Genomic DNA, 6356 nt, shown 5'->3' on the forward strand with positions numbered 1-6356 from the left:
ATTTACATTTGTTTCGATTGTAGGCGATAACTATATTGAAATATCAAGAAACGCGTTAAAAACAACAAACTTGACCTCCAAATGCATTACACGGATTTCAGGAAAATTCATTTTCGCGATACCAGACGAAAGATTAGCTAGTGTGAGTTAATATATTTCTATAACAACTAATTTTTTTTCTAATTTGAAAATAATACAATTATACATAATCTGTCGAAAATAATAAACTTCCGAACTTAGCAATTTTGTCCAAATTACTGATTTACGAGAACAGTTTATATAAGGTAACTAAATGTTTAACTCTTCTAACTAAACGTTTTACCTTATCCAAGCGTATACTTTCTTTGAGTTTAATATATTCTCGATTCACTCGTTCGCCTCAAGAATTTTTTTTCCGTGTGACTTTAGGGAAAATTTTCATTATACCATTGTTCGTTAAAAACTAATCGTCTTTTGTAGAGAATTAATTTTATGGGTAAAAAATTAATCTGTTTTATATTATTTTTAACATAGATGTCCAAATTCGACTTTTTATTGTTTTATATGGGAAAAAACGTCTTGCATAATTGACTATAAAATAATTTTTATCGCTGAGAGATTCTGCTAAATAATTTATAGAACCTGCTTCATTTTAAGTGAATTCTATCTTATTCTAAATGCTTTTTATAAGATTGTTCTTGGACTGAAAATTAATTTAGTTGAAAACAATTTACATCTGTATAAGGTTACTTAAAAATTCATAATAATAAATTTCGTACAAACAGATCAACTGAAAAATAGCAAAAAAGGAATAAAATAATAAAAAATTTAATATAATTACAAATACGTCACTGAAAAAATCATTTGTAAACAACTTTTTCGATTGAAAATGGTTTCATTAAATAAAAAATTGATCACAAAACTTTTTCGATTACATTGGTACTGTTTTCTCATTAATTTCACTTCTTTAAAATAAAAGAATGTTTTAGAATTACTGCAAAAATTATCAATAGTTCTTAATAAAATTAAACAAAATTTAAATTTAAAAATAAGTGATGTTCATTTTTTATTAGTTCACAACTAAGATATTAATCAAAAACTACTGCTTCCAATTGTAAAACTGCGTACTTACAAGATATTGTGTACATTTCATAGATTTAATAAAATTCTCTGATATAGGCCACCATGTTGTCTACTGTTTGGTGTCAAATTCATCTGTTTTAGTAAAAATTTGAAATAATCTGTAGAAAATTTCATTTTTTTTATTGAATATTAACTTTTATAAACTAAAAACTACATTATTCTATTTTTGTTTAAAATTTGATATTATTTAATGAACCTTGATCTTTTTTAGTTAAAAGTGGAATTATTTGTTTGAAAATTTTTGCATTTTGTTGAAAATTTGTGTTTTTTTTTAGCTGAAAATTAATTAATTCAGTAGGAAAATAGTCCTCTCGTTTGAAAATTTATCGTTGTGATTGAGAACAAAACTATTAAGTTGCACACTCCGTTTTTTTTTTTGTAAAAATTAAATTCTCCAACTGAAAATTTAACTATCCCGCTTTTGGTGGAACACTGAAATTAGGAATTAAAAATGGATATTTTTGGGTTGGAAATTCAATTATTTGTTTTAAACATCGTCTTTTTTATATAAAATGAATCTTCTTGGTTGACAATACATCTGTTTGCTTGAAAGATTAATTATGTATGTATCATCAAATGCATCTATTTTAGTAAAATTTAAATTAATTTGTTGAAATTTAATTGTTTGTTGTTAAATATTAATTCTTTCAACTAAAAAGGAATTATCCTATTTCTGGTTCTATATCATTATATTTTTAATTAAAAATTTATCTTTTTTGTTGAAAACCCCACTATTTGTTTGAAAACTGATCTTTGTGATAAGGGTTCAACTATTTCGTTAAAAATTAATTAAAAATTCAACTGGACAATTTCAGGATGAAAAATTATATTTGAAATTTTAAATTAATTTTTTCATTTGAAAATTCGTTTTTCTGGTAGAAAATTATTTTTCTTTGTTACAATCTTATCTTGTTTATTTAGGATTGAACTATTTTTTTTGTTTGTTAAAAATTAATGTCTAAGGAAAATATTAATTATATCATTTTTTGTTGAAAAATAATCGTTTTTTTGTGGATAATTAATGTTATGGGTAAAATATTAATCTGTTTTTTATTATTCTTAGCATAGATGTCCAAATTCGATTATTTTGTCTTGGATTGGAAAAAATGTGTTGCATAATTTACTATAAAACAATTTTAATCGCTGAGAGATTCTGCTAAATAATGTGTAGAACCTGCCTAATTTTAAGTGAATTCTATTTCATTTTAAATACTTTTGATAATATTGTTCTTGCATTGAAAATTCTATTATTTGTTTAAAACCATTTTTTTAAATAGAAAATTAATCTTTGTGTCTGAAATATCATCTTCTTTGTTAAAACTTTTACTATTTGGTGTCAAGTTCATCTCTTTTAATTAAAATTTGAAGTAATCTGTAAAAAATTAAATTTTTTTGATCGAATATTAACTTTTATAAACTGCAAACTCAATTATTCTATTTTTGTTTAAAATTTGATATTTTTTTGTTGAAACTTCATCTTTTTAGTTAAACATTATTTTATGGCTGAAAAATTAATCTTTTTTTTATTATTCTTAACATAGATGCCCAAATTCGACTTTTTTTGTCTCAGATCGGAAAAAAACTTCTTGCGTAATTTACTATAAAAGAATTTTAATCGCTGAGAGAATCTGCTAAAGAATGTGTAGAACCTGCCTGGTTATAAGTAAATTCTATTTTATAACTAAATTCTTTTTATAATGTTGTTCCTGTATTGAAAATTAATTTAGTTGATAATTTTATTACTTGTTTTAAAAAGTTTTGTTTAATTAAAAATTAATCGTTGTGATTAAAAATTCATCTTTTTTGTCAAAACTTTTACTATTTGGTGTCAAGTTCATCTGTTTTAATTAAAATTTTTAAAAAACTGTAGAAAATTTCATTTTTTTGATTGAATATTAACTTTTATTAACTAAAAACTGAATTATTCTATTTTTGTTTAAAATTTTATATTTTTAATTGAAACTTCATCTTTTTTGTTAAAAATTATTTTCTGGTTAAAGAATTAATCCGTTTTTTATTATTCTTAATATAGATTTCCAAATTCCATTTTTTTGTCTTATATCAGAAGAAACGTCTTGCATAATTTACTTTAAAAAATGTTAATCGCTGAAAGATTTTACTGTATAATGTGTAGAACCTGCCTGAATTTAAGTGAATTCTATCTTATTTTGAATACTTTATATATTATTGTACTTGAATTGAAAATTAATTTAGTTGAGAATTCTATTATTTGTTAAAAAAGATTTTTTAAATAGAAAATTAATCTTTGTGATTGAAAGTTCATCTATTTTTTTAAAACTTTTACTATTTGCTGTCAAATTCGCCTGTTTTGGTTAAAAATTTTAATAACCTGTAAAAAAGTTCATTTTTTTTTTTAATATTAAGTTTTGTATACTAAAAACTGAATTATTCTATTTTTGTTTAAAATTTTATATTTTTATTGAAACTTGATTTTTTTACGTTAAAAATGAAATTATTTGTTTGAAAAGTCCCGTATTTTGTTGAAAATTTGTGTTTTTTGTTAGAAATATAAATGTGAGGACCCGATACATCCATAAACCTGAACATAATTCATTCAATCCCACATTTCTTAAACCATATATTGTTTAAAAGCACATAAAACATTGGAAGCCTATACATTTTATACAGCTGTATTGTTGTAAAGTTGAAGTGCAAGGAGTTTAATGGTACTTTTCTTTTATTGAGTAAAGTTAGTGTAACATTGGTGTACTTTTAGTTATAAGTTAATGTTTTAGTTATTATTTGCATTCAATATAAACATCAAGTATTATTCCTGTGATGCACCGAATTTGTAATTAAATTTCATTGCTGATAAAAAATGCGGTAGCATATTATTGAGATTTTGAGGTTAATATATTACATTTTGCAATTTAAGAGCGAACTGCTCGTAGTAAGCAAATTGATCAAAAAGACGTAAGATGAAAACATAAAAAGCTATTTTTTATTTTAATCCTGATTAAAATAGTTTCTGTTTTTTCACCAAACATTTTATAAATTTGAATGAAATCTTTGTGTAATTAATTGTAAGAGAAAATTCAGTAAAAGCTTCATTTTCTTAAAGTTTTTGTAGTACATTTTCGTAACCTTTCATAGCAAAAAGTAATATATGATAGATTTTTGTAGATATATGCGTAAGATTTACATTAAAGTGGCCAAAATTATCTAATTCTGAGACCAGTAGTTCGCTTTTGTATTCTAAAATTAATTCCTAACCTCAAAATTTCGAAAGTTGTTATCGCATTTTCCACCAGCAATGGACTTTCATAATAAATTCCATGCTTCGTAGAAATATAACTTAATGTTAATTTTTATATTAATAACAAATAATAGCTTAAACATTAACTTGTAATTAAAAATATACTAACCCTACCGATAGAAATCTCACAGTATATGCTAAAGATTTTCAGGGCTCTGAGAAGCTCTGAGAAATTCTCCGCAGGCACTCGGGTAGATATATTTAATGGTCCAGATAGCTCGTTGAAATGCTTTGAAGGCTTTAAAATGTTCTTTCCGAACTTGAAATAAAAACACGATCATAAATAACAAGCAGAGAGGCTTAAATTGAAATAAGAATTCGATCATAAATAACAAGCAGATGCCCTGTATTGCGATTGCAGTGGTACGGGTGGAAATGTGGTGGTAAATGAGAAGCGTTGATTAGTATTATCGACCTCGAAATTTGATTCGATTATTGTTCCCAACAGTGATTCAAAAATACTTGCGCATGCTCGAACTGTGCGTCGCTCATTGGCTCTAGTTCGCGTACGTATTTAAAAATCATGTACAGACGCGCACCGTAGCCAATGAACGTCACTCAAATCCAAGCAAGCGCAGATCAAGCCAGCTCCGTTGGGATCATTTAACTTCAAGAAAAAGCGTGTAACGTTCCATTACTGTCTAACTCACGATGACTCACGAGTGTCCCTTTCGCACACGTGTAGCTATCAAAGAACGAGCAATCGTGACAATTTTTCCAATATTTTCCAACTCTGTTTAACCCATTCACAACTCGCGTCTCACGCATATAGCAATGAAAATCGAGTAGTGTGACAATCGAAATCGACAATATCGTTTACAGATTTCATATTAAGGATATGTAGAATTGAATAGAATTTATTGTCTTCAATGTATACTTTTACAAGTTTTTACTACATTCTTTTGCTCCCTTAAAGTTTTAAATAAAACGAAGCTATATATTTTCTCCTCTATGTCACTATTTTATTCGATATTATAATTATATTAATATTAATTAGCTGTAAATGATGGTGCTGGGGTTTTTAAGCATTTGATTTATCTATTAAACCATAAAAGTTTAAATAGCCTCCGGACTTTCGAAATTATAAAATTTGTTTATGAGAATCATTTGGAATTAAACAATAACAAACTATAGCTTCCTATAATTTGGTTATAGTATACTTATTTCATGACTACTTGGGACTTCGCTTTTCAAGATTTAAAATTGCTAGCAATTTTAAAAAGTGTTGATAAAAAATGTGGTGCTTGTTAGTACTTATAATTTGTAATAGTTTTATTTTAAATGATTCTCATAAATAAATTTTCTAATTTTGAAAGGCTATTTAAATTTTTTCGGTTTAATAGATAAATTCAACTTTCAACGCTTAAAACTCTAGCACAATCATTTACAGCTAATTAATATTAATGTTAATATCAAAATCTGTTGAGATCATATTATTATAATTATAATATCAGATATAGTTAATTACATGTTATATTAATTCTATTATAATGAAAATGTTAGAAATTAAATTGTTATCAAAATAATTGAATTTTCAACTAAAAAAAAAGAGAAAAACAAATTTGCAATAAAATAGTAACACTTTCAACCAGAAAGATGATTTTTTTAACTGAAATCAATAATATTCAACCAAAAACTGGACTTTTTACAAATAAGTTTAAATTTTGGACAAGTATTCGAAATTTTAACTAAAAAATGTGCATGCTTCGTGGGCACATTCCAATCGCGTGCTACGCGCGCGGCTCGCGAGTTTGACTGCACCTAGAGTGTGCGACGGTTGAATCTCGCGCTTCGCGCTCAAACATAATTACACGTCGCGCTTCGCGCTCGGATATTTATTCTTTGCATTTAGAATGCTTGAAAAAAACTTTATCAAAAAGATCTCTTTCAGATGGCAGTATATATATATGAGTCTTCATATTCTGAATTGTCTACTTAATTAAGTATAGTCAAAGAT

At 25.7% G+C, this 6356-nt stretch overlaps 1 protein-coding gene across 1 annotated transcript in view; it reads left to right on the top strand.

Annotated features, from left to right (window-relative positions):
• The first annotated feature begins 121 nt into the window (after positions 1 to 121).
• LOC117178775 (protein toll-like) overlaps positions 122 to 6356 on the top strand; it is a 38768-nt gene continuing 32533 nt past the window's right edge. The window contains exon 1 of the mRNA XM_033370244.1: positions 122 to 142. The gene's annotated coding sequence lies outside the window, so the exon portion shown is untranslated. The remainder of the gene's footprint in view (positions 143 to 6356) is intronic.

This window comes from Belonocnema kinseyi, chromosome 8 (genome assembly GCF_010883055.1).
Source record: "Belonocnema kinseyi isolate 2016_QV_RU_SX_M_011 chromosome 8, B_treatae_v1, whole genome shotgun sequence".
Lineage (NCBI taxonomy): Eukaryota > Metazoa > Arthropoda > Insecta > Hymenoptera > Cynipidae > Belonocnema > Belonocnema kinseyi.